This window comes from Rosa chinensis, chromosome 4 (assembly GCF_002994745.2).
Source record: "Rosa chinensis cultivar Old Blush chromosome 4, RchiOBHm-V2, whole genome shotgun sequence".
NCBI lineage: Eukaryota > Viridiplantae > Streptophyta > Magnoliopsida > Rosales > Rosaceae > Rosa > Rosa chinensis.
In genome coordinates this window covers 62,342,094-62,359,084 of record NC_037091.1, presented here as the reverse complement: position 1 = coordinate 62,359,084, position 16,991 = coordinate 62,342,094, and positions in this window count along the sequence as shown.

Genomic DNA, 16,991 nt, shown 5'->3' with positions numbered 1-16,991 from the left:
AGCTAGTTAGCTAAGTAAAAGCATGAACTTAATTTTTAAGTTTCAACCACCACTTATTCACACGCAATGATCTCATCCGGTCATCCCCAATTTAATTTCCTTCACTTTCCCAGCAGTAAAGTGGTTGCTAATGTATTCCCACACAGTCTTATATGCATCTTTTCAGATTTAGAATTTAATTTGCAGTGTGTGGGACGTACATTTTAATTCAATGGTGCTACATATATGGACTATATATGAAAGTTTATACAAAGTCATATCAACTTTTAAATGAGAAATTAATCATCAGCATCGTGGTTTTGCTAGCTCTCAATCCCTCTTGGATCATCTCTACGTTTTTTTTTTTATCAAATAAGAACTTCATTAATAAAAACGAAGATTACAATGAGAATGAGAAATAAAAGCTTCAATCGAAACTTTTCCCACTTGAGACGTCACGGTAGACGTTTATACTGACACACTATTGAAGCTAAACTAGGCCCCAACTCCAAAAAGCACTAGAGAAAAGACTTAACTAAAAAGACTAAACTGGAATCAGACAAAATGACAGAAACAACAAGACGTGTTGCAATAGAGAAACGTTTTTTTTATTATCTATTTATTTTATAGTCACACAATTCTTCCAATTAATTAATCATACCTAGCTACTGTCCAAAAAATATTAATTAAACCTAGCTAGCTTTTTTTTTGGTGAATAAATAAACTTAGCTAGCTTCCTATATAATAGGAGCACCTGTCCTCTCATTCTTATAAAATTTCAAATTCTCGCAGAGGAACATGCAATTAATATTGGTGAATTAGTATATAAGCAATTAAGCATATATTATAATCCACTCCAAGGAATTTCCTCCATATTTATTCAAGCACACAAAAAATTCCACCGTATGGTTCATATGCCACCTGTAATACGATACGAGCAATCCATGATAAGAGAGGTGGCTGGTTATGCTTTTTAAGTTTTTATATATGTAAATCTCTGGCTTTTTTTTTTAATCAATTATGTAAACGGCTAGAGAAGGAAAGGAATTTATATTAGGTAATTAATTAAGTGGTAATACGTATCAAAAAAAATTAAATGGTAATAAATCTTTCAAATAATTGAAAGATTCTTTCTTTAAATGTTATTATCTTTATTCCTAATGGACCCGAGTCACTGTCATGAATGGGGTCATTATTCGAGTAATTAGGGTTTTTCCATTTCGTTTGGTTATAATCGAAGTCGGTAATTGCTAGGGTTTGGCGAAATTCACGGATTTCTTGTTCCCTTCCTTTATTATGTGCGAAGACGACGTAAAGCTATATATTTATCATCTATCATCATCCAATGTATACTCATAAATAGTGTACACATCGATCAGAGATGAAGACGATGAAGAGGGTTGTTGAAGGTGACCTTTGCCTAACGATACTAAAACCATTGGCTCCTTTTGGAGATTATATTCCGTCTTGTGGAAAAAAATGGAGGCAATGAGGGAGAAGAACACAAGGAATACGTCTCTTGTATTGACCTTTTTTTTTTCCACTTTGACTTTTTCATGCTTATTGTTGACTTAGTTGTAATGCCCTGATTAGTGATTAGTAAGGGAGAGCCCATCAAACTTGTTTTCCTATTTTTTTTTAAACAAGGTTCATTGCATTAGATGATCAGCCAAAGAGGCAGAGTCTAACATACATTTAAAGACAGAAAAATGGCGGAGTAACTACCACGCTCTTATCTAAGTAATGTAAACTCCTTACAAGTCGATTTTGAGCCCGCTTTGGAAGCAAGCCCATAAGACTCCATGTCTTCTAGGGCAAAATCATTGACTAGCATCCCCATTAATCAGGCGCGCAATTGCGGTGCCAATAGAGAGCCACTTTCCAGCAAACAAATAGGAGTCAGATCCTCATCCAGAAGCCGCTTTCTCCAGTCCAACTCAAGATAATTATCAATTCGAAAGAACCTTGATCTGAATTAGGACTGGCACTTTAAAAAACCTTAAGCCCATAAAGTGGGCCTAGGTTTATAGCCCCGCTACCCAAGTTTGAGCCCAGGCCCAAAAACCAAATCCCAAGCCCAAACCCGAGTAGCCAAGACAATAGCCCTAGCCCCCAGTAGCCAAGCTGCCGTTGCCGCTGTCCAACCCTCCGGCGGCTAATCGCAATGGAGCCTGGCCATGGTGACCTCAAGCTGCAACCCAAGCAAAGTCTTCGAGCACCTGCACGTCTAGATCCACCGACGGGGAAACAACCTCAGCCCCTCCAAGTCAGAATCATGAGAACAGTCGGACCCCTACACTCAATATCGGAATCCGACCTCGCACAGACCCGATAAGCACACCGTGATCGCGTCGACCTCTCCGATCCACTGGTCTTCCTCCACCACCGAAATATCCATGTCCAAGCACCGCGATCTGGAATCCCACCGGCCGGCCAACACAGCCCGCCTCAAAGTCGTCGCTACCCGCGCCAAGAAGCCCTATCGCCGCTATACCAGCGTGCAACCACAGGATCCTCGGCCACTGCTCTTTACCAAACCCTAGGGTTTCTCTGCTAGACACCACTTGTCTTCTTTTTGTTTTTCTGTTATTTATGAATCTCAGTTATCATATTCATTGCTTAATTCTATTCAACAGTGTTCTCTCAAAAAAAAAAAAAACTATTCAACAGTGAGTGCTTTTGTTTCCTGCCTTTCATATTAGGTTTTCAAACTTGTTTTCCTTCTTTTATGAATTAAGAAACATCTCCACCACACTTTGTATTCCCTCAATTTTAGACTAATGTACGTATATACCTACGACTTTGTATGCATATTGTCCGAGAAAGTTTTTTTTTTTTTTGGTTTGGGCAATTCGCTCTCGCTCGAACTTTTATTCAACTAATAACTTCAGAAATGCTTTGTTTTTTCTTTTTATAGGTGTAGTGACAAAATAAACGACATAGAAAAACTAAAAAGATATATGATGAAATTCCTTGATCATGTATGCTTTAATTTTCATTACTTTTAATGAAGAAATTTTGTTATAATAAACTTTTGAAATTACATTTTGCAAATATATGTGTGTTAGTGGTTTTTGATTGATCAAGGATAAATGTTGAAGTAAAGCTAGCTAGGTTGTATGATGTTTGTAATGGGCCATTGGACAGATAACATGCAAGCAAATTACATTGTTAAACAACATGCAAGCAAATGTATGTCTTGAAAATCACCATACATATCACATGGGGTAGTCCCCTCCACGAAACAAGCACCAACAGTGTACACCACCATCACCACCACCACCACCCCAAAATCCAAACCACCATATAAAGAAAAGAATCAGAAAGCAGCTTAGTTGGTTCTACTTTGTATATATATGTACGCAAACTCAAAAGACACATGCAGCTAGGCAGCATTCAGCATTGGATTCCTTAACCATGCATTATATGCAAATAGTATCAAATCTTCCCAACTAGTCTTAAACAGCTAGCTCAAACCCTAACTCTACAGTCCACCGACATATGTGTGTGTGTCTATATGCATAATGATTAATGAACTTAACAAAGTAATTGGTCAGTGAAATAGCAGTTCTGTTTAACTAAGCAGCAAGAACTCATTGCTTACTCCTTACTAGATTGCGTGCTCATTCTCAGCAGTGCTACAGAACCAGATCCATTGCATACGTGTACACACACGCACACATTCAGGTCAATGAGCTACAGCTGCTGCACGAGACTCTTTTAAGAGTCGAGCGAGAGAAGACTATTTTGGAAGGGAATTTTTTAATGTTAATTAAGCAGCTTTTGATCATCATCTTTGAAATCTGTTTCTGAAAGAGTTCAACTGTGAGTGCAGACTGCACAGCACTTTGAAGTTATAGAGAGAGAGAGAGAGAGAGAGAGAGAGTCCAACTAATCTAGTTATTATCTTCTTAAACATGGAAGTATGAGTTGCGATTAGTCAGTGCGATTATAAACAAACCAAACCACCTTTCTCATCGTCCAATAATGCTCCACATGACAACACGTCTTTACACGAATGAGCGACACGTGCGCGACCGGCATTGGAGAAAATAACTGCCCTAGCTGAGGATCGATGAACAGAGGAGAGAAGAAGATTATTCATTCGTATTCATAATTATTATTATTCGTTCATTTATCTTGTTAATTATTTCTTATATATATATAAAAAAAAAAAGATGGTCAGTGCACGCCAGAATCTTTCTTTGTGGGTTGGAGGAGATAGTGGAGTTGCTTGGTTTTGAAGTTTGTTTCATTATCCTATATATTCCTCCCCCTCTATAATATCCCTTCATATAGTACTTCTACTGAGTTCTACTACTAATTATATATTGCTAATTTTTCTTTTTTTAGGATCCATAAAGATGATGTTTGCACATGTCTGTGTTTGGAGCTAGCTAACCCTATACGTACTCTTAAAAGATAAACTTTTCAATTTATTCTTCCATGTAAGAATTAGATACTGCCTCCTCACATATATATATAATAGCATTGCTCTACATATGCTCTGGATGTGCAAGTAAAAAAAAATTTCTTCAGAAAATAAAAAAGAATAGATAATTGAAGAAAACGGTTATTGCAGAGAGAAGTTAGTGGGAGAGAAAAGTGGGTTGTGGGATTTATTTTGTTTATTTTTATTAATAAAAATATAATTTGTAATTGTCATAATTGTCTTTGTGATTTAATTAATTCTCAAAGTATTTTAATCTCTTAAGGTTATTTCTGTCAAAATTTTTGATTTTGACTAACAAAATCTCTCCTCTTAATAATAGTATAGGTTTATTTTTATTAATAAAAATATAATTTGTAATTGTCGTAATAGTCCTTGTGATTTAATTAATTATCAAAGTATTTTTATCTCTTAAGGTCATTTCTGTCAAAAAATTTTATTTTGACTAACAAAAACTCTTTTCTTAATAATAGTATAGATATATACACACACACACATACACACTAGATACCAAACACACCCTATGGGTGTGGATAACTACATAGGCAGTTATTTCACAAAATGTGGAGAAAACTGCTCCACTTTTTTAGTTTTTATTTTTATTTTTTGTTAAATTTCTTTATATTTTCTTTTATTTTGTGAATTGGCCTTTTTGTCATTCTCGAATATTTCAGTTCAAAGGTTTTTTAATATTTGAGGGCTAATTTGGTAAAATATTTCTGTTTTGGTTGACAAGCTTTATTCTCTTAATAATAGTATAGATATATATATATATATATATATATATATATATATGTAAAAATTAGATACAACCTCCTCACATATATATATATATATATATATATATATATATACTAGTTTTCCTCCACACATGCTCTGCATGTGCAAGTGTGTTTTTTTTTTTTTTTTTTTTTTTTTTTTTTTTCAGAAAGAAAAAAAGACAATGGATTAAAACAGTTATTGTAGAGAGAAGTTAATGGGAGACAAAAGTGTAGGTTATGACATTTTTTGTTTTTATTTTTTTTAATAAAAATATAATTTGTAATTGTCATAATTGCCCTTGTGATTTAATTAATTCTCAAAGTTTTTTCATATTTCAGGGTCATTTCTGTCAAATTTTTTAGTTTTGACTAACAAAGCCTCTTCTCTTAATAATAGTATAGATATATATATATATATATATATATGTGTGTGTGTGTGTACATACCTCCACTAATATGGAGGATTTACTACATCAACAAGTATAAGCAACACCCTCTTAATGGGCCCACAAGCCATGGTGGGACCCAACCATGATATACATCTCGTACCTCTACACTCAAGCTACATCACGGTGGTTGGAGGCGGCCAATACGTCGCCGGGAAGCAACTTTCCAAGCTTTGCCAAGTTACCTTCACAAACATGCTTTCTAAGACTAGAATAGTGGTTTGACATCCCACATCTAAGAAAATGTAAATGAGAGGGGTTCCCTTACCTATAAAAGGAACCCCTCCTCCCACTTAAACATCATCCCATTACATCTCTTGTAATTCCTTTGGGCCGCAAGACCCAAACACACTAGTTAAGCTTTCAAATGGACGTAGTCTACCGCTAAGGCGGGAGACAAACCACTATACTTCTTGTGTCTCTCCCTCTCTCTCTCTCTCTCTCTCTCTCTCTCTTTCTCTAATGTTAATTAGAGCCTTCAGTTCTAAACATTAACATTGGCGCCGTCTGTCGGAAACCAACACAAAGGCTTCGTCATGTACCATGAACTTTGGCCCGTAAGCGTCAAGTCAACGCTCGGTCAACATCAAATCAGGGTTGGTCAACGCCGAACAAGGCTGGTCAACGCTGCACTCACCAAAAAAAAAAAAAAAAAATTTACTCTGGACGCCCAGAGAGTTTGTCCGCCACAACTACATTCCTCCATAGCGGCAGGCAAGATCAACGCGCTCCGCCAACATTTATCTGCCAACACTATTCACTGCGTCAACAATCAAATCACAGCAGTAGACACTTAATGCGTCAAGCGTTTGATAAACCAGCTAGTTGCCCAGCGGCAATCCTTGGCCTTCAGCGGCAAACCCGCTAGTTGCCCGCGCCAAATTTCAGCGGCAATCCTTGGCCTTCAGAGGCAAACCTGCTAGCAGCCCAGCGCCAAATTTCAGTGGCAATCCTTGGCCTTCAGAGGCAAACCTGCTAGTTGCCCAGCAGCAAATTCCATCAGCAAATTTCAGCGACAACCCTCTGCGGCAAACCTACAGTGGCAATCCTCGGCCTTCAGCGGCAAACCTGCTAGTGGCCCAACGACAAATTTCAGCGGCAATCCCAGTGGACCTTCACTTCATTGCACATATTTAATCAATTTAATCATATGGATAAAGTTCTAATCATTTACCTTATATAAGTTGACGAGGCACAAGCACCGTTTCAATCAACGAGATCATTAACCCTATACTAAGGAACTTTGCAGGAGCAATGGAGTGTCATGCTTGGATAACTCCAACAGGATTTGGGTACTTATAATGATTCTAATTGAAACTCACTCCAAATCGGCATAAGATAAGTAACTATATCTTCTCTTTTACGCTCTTTTAATTTGAGCTATTGCCACGCCATGCTTTCATAAGTTTTGAGCATGCCTACAACATTTCATAGATTTGGCAACACTTTCTAGGCCTTACATGCTAGATATGCCATGCTTCACATTCCGGTCTCAATGATCCTTAAGCATGTTTACAAAAATGCAAAATGTTTTTAGCAACTTCATTACAAGTACATGCTATATACATATTTCATGCTTCTATTTAATTGCAATTCAATTAAATAAACATGTGACAATCAAACAAACTATGCCATGCTTATTCGTTGTTCATACAATTAGCAAGATTTACATGTACACTATATGTAAATATTTTGTCTAGCCTCTTGGTTACCATATTTGGTCAAACCCTCCCCACGAGAAAGAGACCTAAACGAGTCTATGATTCACGACCAACCGTCAAGCGGTAAGGCAACGCCTCATAATGACAATAACCGCTACGCGGAATTACAATCAAGCCTTTCCGCTTAGGGAAAGAGTAAAAGGACTGGTTAACGCAGCCCACGGCAGCCATTAATCCGGCGGTTAATCCCCGACGCTTGGATATCAAAGATTAGGTTCTCTACTTAACACCCACTACTCATACACAGCTCCCTTCATCAAACAATTTTCCGACCATACGGAGGTCTATAGTCAGGAGTTGGGGACTCCTCGGAGGGCCTAGTAGGGGGCTCACTCGAAAGGGCATAAGCGCTCGCTCCGACAAAATTCTAGATGGACGACGCACTTACACTAATTATGCTCGTTATACGACACAAAGGTACACTTTGGTATCAACCCCGCAAGAAAACCTTCCTTCACTAGGGACTTCGGAGACTTGTACGTACAACCCAGCATAAGTAGCGACGGTCACGCTCATGCCTTCACGGCACCCGAGCTTCACGCTTACGCCTCCGCGGCACCCCGAGCTTCACGTCCATGCCTTCACGGCATCTCCGAGCTTTCTACTCACGAGCTCTAACGCTCATGCCTCCGCGGCACTTACGAGCTCTAACACTCATGCCTTCCGGGCACCCTTGAGCTTCCCGCTCACACCTCCGCTGCACCCCGAGCTTCAAGCTCATGCCTTCATGGCATCCCCGAGCTTCTCGCTCACGAGCTCTAATGCTCACGCCTCCGCGGCACCCACGAGCTCTAACCCTCATGCCTTCCCGACACCCCTGAGCTTCACGCTCATGCCTCCACGGCACCCAAGCTTCACTCTCATGCCTTCACGGCATCCCCGAGCTCTCATGCTCACGCCTCTGCGGCACCCACGAGCTCTAAAGCTCATGCCTTCTCGGCACCCCTGAGCTTCCCGCTCACGAGCTCTAACATTCACGCCTCCGCGGCACCCCCCTCTCCCGTGCTTCCTTCTCACGCCTTCCCGGCACCCCCGAACTTCCCGCTCACGAGCTCTCCGCTCATGCCTTCCCGGCACCCCTGAGCTCTTCGCTCATGCCTTCCCGGCAACCCCAAGCTTTCCGCTCACGCTTTCCCTGCACCCCCGAGCTTCCTGCTCATGAGCTCTCCTCTCATGCCTTCCCGGCACACCCGAGCTTTCCACTCATGCCTTCCAGGCAACCCCAAGTTTTCCGCTCACGCCTTCCCGGCACCCCCGAGCTCCCCTCTCACGCCTTCCCGGCAACCCCGAGCTTTCCGCTCATGCCTTCCCGGTATTCCTAAGTTTTACACTCACATCCTCTCGACGTAATACATATTAATGGAACATTGAATTCTTCTACCATTTGTCGTTTGCCACAAATCGAATTCTTTTGTCGTTCCATTAATACGATCGAAAACCAAACAAACACAAGCGTTCACGTATTTATTGTTCACGAATTACAAACGCTTGCCTTCATGGCACTCTTGCAACTTAAACCGAGTATAACCTCGTCAACTCGACCTCGTTCTTTTTCTTGTGCGCATCACGCATTTATCATATGCAATTCATATGTTCACACAGTCACATTCATGATCGAGTCTATACGTCATACTCGGCGCGATTCACATGTATACATCAACATGTATCATACACCTCGTACATTCGTATATGCCAACGCATATCAATGCAACTCACATTTGTTGCCCAATACAACAAGCATTCTACATATGTGTGCCTTTGTCTTTGTTGTGCAGGTTAACGAGTCTCTTCTTGCTTACGGAGTTCGGGGACTTGTAGGGACTAGGCGTCTCTCGGACGTTACTTATGCTTGATGACATCATGTGTATAACTCCCCCAACTAAGAAGCTCCTCTTACTTGAGGACTTCGGGGACTTGTACATACCTCCACTAATATGGAGGATTTACTACATCAACAAGCATAAGTAACACCCTCTTAATGGGCCCACAAGGCATAGTGGGACCCGACCACGATATACATCTCGTACCTCGACACTCAAGCTACGCCACTGTAGTCGGAGGCGGCCAATACGTCGCCGGGAAGCAACATTTCCAGCCTTGCCAAGTTACCTTCACAAACATGCTTTCTAAGACTAGAATAGTGGTTCAGCATCCCACATCTAAGAAAATGTAAATGAGAGGGGTTCCCTCACCTATAAAAGGGACCCCTCCTCCCACTTAAACATCATCCCATTACATCTCTTATAATCCCTTTGGGCCGCAAGGCCCAAACACACTAGTTAAGCTTTCAAGTGGACGTAGTCTCCCGCTAAGGCGGGAGACGAACCACTATACTTCTTGTGTGTCTCTTTCTCTCTCTCTCTCTCTTCTCTCTAACGTTAATTAGAGCCTTCGGTTCTAAAAATTAACAATATATATATATATATATATATATATATATATATATATATATATATTCCTCCTCGCACAATCTCACTTTCAAATAATTAAGCACTGTTTTTATTTTTTCTACAACTGTATCATATTTATAACATGTTAGCAAGAAAAGAGATTAATGAATACACTATATGTTAACATGAGAGCAGCGCCGCTCTCCTCAACCCTAGCCCCTGAGGCTGGACGATCTATTTCTGGCCATCAATAACCAATCTCTATGTCAGTCATGGCTCTGGTCATCATACAATTTGATAAGGGCGGTGATGTGAGTTCCAACTAAACACCAAGGAAACACAAAGGAACCTGGTTGTCCTCTGCAAATTGCTTTTCCTAATCTGGGGAACTTAGCTTTCTCCAACAAAGAATGGAACAAGATCGATCAATCCAAACCGAGGCACTCCTCGTCAATCTGATCTTGATCAATTTTGGTAAGTGGTGTCGAAGATGGTGCAGCCAGTCGAGACTCCAAAGGATGGCGCGGTGCCTCTCGACGTGGTCTCAGCGGCGCCGGTGACATAGAGTCCCAGCTGGAGTCAAGTTTGCCCATTGGGCTGGCTTGCTTTCTATGGGTTTGGGTTAAGGCCTTTGGGCCTCAAAGAAAGTGGGCTAACCTTTTGGGGTTGGTTTAGATCTAAGTTTTTTTTTTTTTCCTTGGCCTATTTTACTATGTGATAGTCTTAAAATATTCTCAAAAAAAAAAAAAAATTATAGTCTTAATTACCATAGTATATAGGCTTGTTTTAAATAAGTGAGTGATAAGTTCGAATATAATTGATCTACCTTATGTTCCACTGTGGCTCCCTCATAAATCCTTGTTCCATCAACTGTTATGTGATAGCGGGTGGGTATGTAATGACTTTCTTAGCATGCGTTTTATATCAATGAAATTATCATTAATTTAAAAAAGAAAAAAAATAATGAATACATACTAGCTATCCTAGGAAACTTAGTCCTACACATTATCTATTGCTTCACACATTATTTGACCCAATAAAGTTCCCAACAATGAGTAGGATGTTAAATTATTACTGTTCAAGTAAATCCAAATTGTGTCTGGCCCAAACTCTAAGTTACTTGACCTAGTGGAAATAAGGTTTAATTAGAAGAATCTAGAGATTATTTCCTTATATGATTCAGACTCTATACATTATAATTCTCTATATAAAGAGGCCCCTATTATCAATGAGAATACACATTAATTTTCTCTCAATTTTCGTTTCTCTAAAACAGGTTATCAGCATGACATCCTAACCCTGAAACAAATAAATAAACCCTAAATCCGAATACAAAACCTTGAAACCCTTTCGGCTCCCGCCACACATCTTGAAGCACTCCTTCCTAGGAGTCCAGAACCGGCGGTGCCACCCCAAGAACCGGCCGGAAACCTACCGAACTGGCCACCGGAAGCTCCAAACCACCTGCAACAAATATTCCACCCGTTCACCACCTTCCGGACTTCCAATTGCAACCAAATTTTTTCAGCAGTAGCATCTCAAAACCCGAAATCCAGAACAGGAAGAAAAACCCTAAAAACCGGCTTAAAACTCACTGAACCGGCCGACTGAATCGTCCGGTAGAACGAAAAGAAAGAAAAAAAAAGAAAATAGGAGGAAGGAGAAGCCCATTGCAACTGGCCCAAGCCTTCAGCCCAGAAGCCCACTGACGTCAGCAACCACGTCATCCTGCCACGTTAGCACCAGTGCCACATCAGCAGCCATGTCAGCACTAGTGCCACATCATCAGACACGTCAGTACCGGTCAACAACAGTCAATGTCGGTCAACGATTTTCCAGCCACTTTTTCAGGCAACTATTTCAAATCAAATTTTCCGGCAACCTATTTCGAGATATTTTTTACTGAACATTCCCGTTTTTTTAATTCAATTTCGCTTCTTTTTCGGGGACTTGCAATCTCCCTTCTTCTACCCCCCTTTCTTCATCTTAGGGGAGACCAATTTAAGCCGAACTGTGGGGGTTCGTGCTCACTCCAAACTTAGAGCTTGTTGAGATCTCCAAACTTAGAGTTTGTAGAGAATTTATGATCGACCACTTACGTCATTGTTTCGATCTAATCCAATATCTCTTGGAATTGTATTTCTTGGAAGTAATTACGCTCAGAAATTTTATATGTTTTCGTGGTAGCCTTTCACGCTCCGAAACTAACCCTAATTTCTTGTTCTCCTTCAGGATGAGTAACCTGAACAAATTGGATTTTGCTCCATTGGGAACAACTAGCTCTGGATATCACAGGTGGGTTCGTAATGTCCGCCAGTATCTCAAGGCCGATGGAATCCCGGATACGATTCTCGAGCCTAGCCAGGACATGCTAACTGTTGAGCAAGCACAAGCTTTGGTAGCAAATAGAGCAGCCTAAGAGGCAAATAAGGCGAAAGCCATCATCCTAATGACTCGTCATATGGATGATTCGCTCCAGTACAAGTGTATGAATGAAGAAGACCCCAGAAGGCTGTAGGTCTTACAAGAAGAAAGATTTAGCAACTTCTGTGACTCCCTGCTTCCTGACCTAGAAGTGAGATGGCATAGCCTCCGCTTCTGTGATTTCAAGTCAGTTCTTGACTACAACTCGGAAGCACTTTGCATTAAATCCTTAATGGAATTCTGTGGTAAAAAGATCACAAATGCGATGTTGATTGAGAAGACTCTCTCTACCTTCCCCGTATCTGCGTTGATGGTTGCTAAGAACTATCAAATCAATGTTACTGCAAGACGACTCACAAGGTTTCATGAGTTCATTGGAGCTATGAATGTCGCTGAAAAACATGACAACATCTTTGTGAAGAACTATAATTCGAGATCCGTGGGAACAGAGTATATTCCGGAATCCAATTATAGTTGCGCCCCTAAGAGAAGGCGCCAAGAGCGAAACCCCAACCTTAGGGATACTTCTGGACATTCTGGTTCATATAATCGCACTACTTGGGAAGAGAATCGCCAAAATAGACGAACACGAAACCGAAGAGGTCAACGTGGAAAGAGTGAGGGGGGCAATGCCTCTGGCCATGTTGGTAGCGCCACCAACACTAAGAGTCATCTAAATTACGCTTTCAAAGCACCTCAATTAATGGAGTCTGAGCAAAGAGATGTATGTTCCCGATGTGGAGTATCCGGTCATTGGACACACATTTGTAGAGCCCGTGAAGAAATTGTCACCGCCTACAAAGCATATTATGAAGCAAGAGAAGCTCATTATGTGGAACAAGAAGATCAAGAAGATGATCTAGACTGAAGGGTTGAAGACTACAAATCTGGTTGGGATCAATAGATCGCCAATTCTGTTTAAGTCTTTAGTTTTCCAAGATATGTAATAGGCAATTGCCATATATGTTTGTAGTAAACGCCAATGCTTTAGTTTCTCTTCAAAGTAGGCTCACCCAAAGTGAGTGTGATGTCTAGGAAGGTTATCAGATTAGTGGTACTTAAGCGAGCTTTGCTCCACCGACATCTCTCTACTCACCTGGTCACATTTATTTTGGAATTATCAAAAGAACTTAGACGACTACCATTGTTTTGCATTAACTAGCATTTTGGATTAGATTTTCTTTGGTCAAAGAGACAATGATGTAACTCCGTTGGCTTATGAATAAAATTTCGAGTTCTTTTCATTATGACTCATTTTTATTTCTAAGCATATTACTTTGTGACTACGATGGCTGAGTCATCAATATTAATTCAAGGACATGGAATAGCCCAAGTTCCACTTGCCAAATGGCACATTGATTACTGTCACAGAAACTCTCTACGCTCCTAGGGAAAATTGCACCTATGAATAGCCAACAGATTCCATGCGAAAATGCATGTAGGAAACATAAATGAGTTCCTTTGCGATATCTCTAAAGATTGCGAACAAAGGCGCCTCTTAGATAAATTTATGTGTCTCTCTAGTGGACTCTATGTCACTATTCGAGCTATTATGAAGTTATGAGAGAAGATCACTTGGATTTAGACACATATTGGCTTTGTCATGACATGATAGGTCATCCTAATCATGATATGATGATCCGTCTACTAAAGCCTTCACATGGACATCTTTTCTTTCGAGCGAAACGAAGCATGAATCAAAAGTTAATTCCTGGACTATGTGTGACCGACGCTGCTGCCTAGGGCTCCGCCTTCGTCCACCACCAGCCTAGGGCTGGCACAGCCCCTATCCATAAAAGACATGGATGGCGTACATCATGGTGATGGCACCCCAGGTGATGTTGCAATCACCAACTGGCTTCAAATAGCGTTTCAGACGCTCAGGCCCAACCACAATATTCATTGGTTGCTTCTAAGGCCTATCGCTCGATTTACAAAACCCGTTCCTTAGGGAAATTATGACTAAGTCCGTCATATGCAAAGGATATGACAATATTTTGTTCTTACATAGAATTCGTAGGGATTTTGTGAACTAGTTCAACCAACTTGCGGACGTTTAAATATCTCATGATGTTGGTTGACACGCAACCACGGTGCTCACGTGTTGTGCCATTGTCCACTTGTAATGCTGTTTATGCTACACTCCTAGCACATACCATATGACAACGGGCTCATTCCTCGGATCATCCTATTCAGTCAATTGGATTTGACATTGTTAGAGAGTTTACATCAATGATTTTTGATGGTTATTGCATTGGGAATGATGTTGGACATCATATTCCAATGAACACACCCAAATGGTCTCACGGAAACGACTAAGATGGTAGTCCGGACATTGGTAATGCGCACCAATCTCCTTATATCCGCTTGGGGTGATGCAATATTGCAGGCAGCTATGCTAATTCATCTACGACCTACCGCCACTCAATATATATCTGCGTTACAGCTAGTGACTGGGTAGAAGTATTTTGCACTTACGCACATTTGAGTGAGCCCTTTATGTGTCCACCGCACTGCCACTGCACTCTATAATGGGTCCTTATAGATGAATGGGCAACTCAGTTAGATTTGAGACTCCAACAATCGTTCGCCACTGTTGGTGCAGAAAAATTCCGTAGAGGAGTTTGACTCACCAATTAATGCGGACTGGAGCGGGAGCTGACCGGAAACAATTGAGAAGCTTCCTTCGAGCGTTGACCTGAAGTTTGACCGTCGGCTCGAGGAAAAAGAGGGGGGGTACCTGCAGAAAACCCTCCGATGCCTAAGTCAGTATGCTTCTTAGTAGTGTAGTAAGAAGAGTTCGAATCAGATGTCCTACCTGGTTAGTATGCCCCCTATTTATAGATGAGGGAGAGTTTGCACCACAAGTCGCGTTTAATATCGATAACTGTACTCATTATTGTCATAACTCCGCAGTATAGAATAACGCCATCACCGTTATTCTATAATGCCATCAATAACGTAATCACTACACGTTGTACCATTACTCCGTGTCACTAATAACGCCATTGCTTCACGTTTATGGAATAACGCCATCGCTCCGCGTTATGGCGAATAACGCCATCGTTCCGCGTTATGGCGAATAACGCCATCACTCCGCGTTATGGTGTTATCGAATAACGCCATTACTCCGCGTTATGGCGTTATTCGCGTTATGGCGTTATTGAATAACACCATTACTCCGCGTTATGGCGTTATCGAATAACGCCATTACTCCGCGTTATGGCGTTATCGAATAACGCCATTACTCCGCGTTATGGCGTTATCGAATAACGCCATTACTCCGCGTTATGGCGTTATCGAATAACGCCATTACTCCGCGTTATGGCGTTATCGAATAACGCCATTACTCCCCGTTATGGCGTTATCGAATAACGCCATTATCATTACTCCGTGTTATGGATTAACGCCATTATCATTACTCCGCGTTATGGATTAACGTCGTCGCTCCGCGTTATGGCGTTAATAAACAACGCCATTACTCCGCGTTATGGAATAACGCCATCGCTCCGCGTTATGGCGTTTATCCAATAACACCATCACGTCATGTCATTACCACCGCGCCTCCTTAACGCCATATTCATTGTGTCGTTAATAACGATGATTGCCACCGCATCTACGATTGTCATTGTCCGCGTATTTATGGCGAGGGTCAATTGTCATAATGGTGGGTCAAATTCCTTGATTACCCCCACAGCCACTTAATGCCCTTGCATGGCGATCTCCTTACCTCTAAATTTGCGGATGTCACTTTGATGAAACAGTCTTCCCGTCGTTAGGGGGAGATAAGAAAACGAATGTTCAGCAGGAACGACAGGAATTGTCGTGGTCGGTCCCCACTATGTCTCATCTCGATCCCCATTAAAGTGACGAGATCACACATCTGCTGCAAATATGCCTGCAAGGAAGCCCCCTACGAGAGGACGTAGTGCCATCCTACACGGAGGTAGGCATGGCGCCGACGCCACAGAGAGTGGCACTCTGGCGTTATAGGCCATGGCCCCAGATGCGTGAGAGGCCCGTGGGTTCGAAAGATACTTTGGCACATTCAAATCTTTTGATCATCAAGACTCAAAATCCATCTCATGAGAATCTTCCGGATTATGGTTATCGTTGGGGGACGCCTCAACGTCAGAACCTATTCCTGAGAATATAGAGCTCTACGAAAATTACACTAGTGTACACTATGATGCACGGAAACACGAAAATGCTCGCGTTTCCCATTTCAGAAGCGGAAACGGGTCGGAAACGCTCGGAAATGCGTATCCGAATTTGGAAACGTATCACTACGTATGTATCCAATGTGGAAACGTCAGAATGTAAATAAATAGGAAAGGTGGGGGTAAAACTGACTTTTTACTTGGAAAAATTGAAAAAATAAAAAATAAAACAACAGATCTAGATCGCGACCTCTCTCTCGTCTCTTTTAGTCGTTCCTCTTCTGCTCGAAGGAGACCTAGACGCTAGACCCACGTTCCTCTTCTGCTCGGAGGAGTACTTTGTTTATGTTTCATTTTTTTTCTCTAATTATATATATATATATATATATAATTGTCGTTTCCTTCACGTTTCCGTTTCCTATTACATTTAAGATTTACCGTTTCCACGTTTCCGATCGTATAGTATCCTGAAACTCGTACCCGTTTCCGTGCTTCTTAGAGTGTACATGAGACGTGGGATAGAAACTCCATCATAATTGATGATGTAGTTGCGCATTTCGTTGCGCATGAGTTTGTTGAGTCCGATGATATCGAACCACGCTTCGTTGATGAATGAATGTCAACGTATAGAAATCTGGCCTAAATGGAAAGATGCGTTCC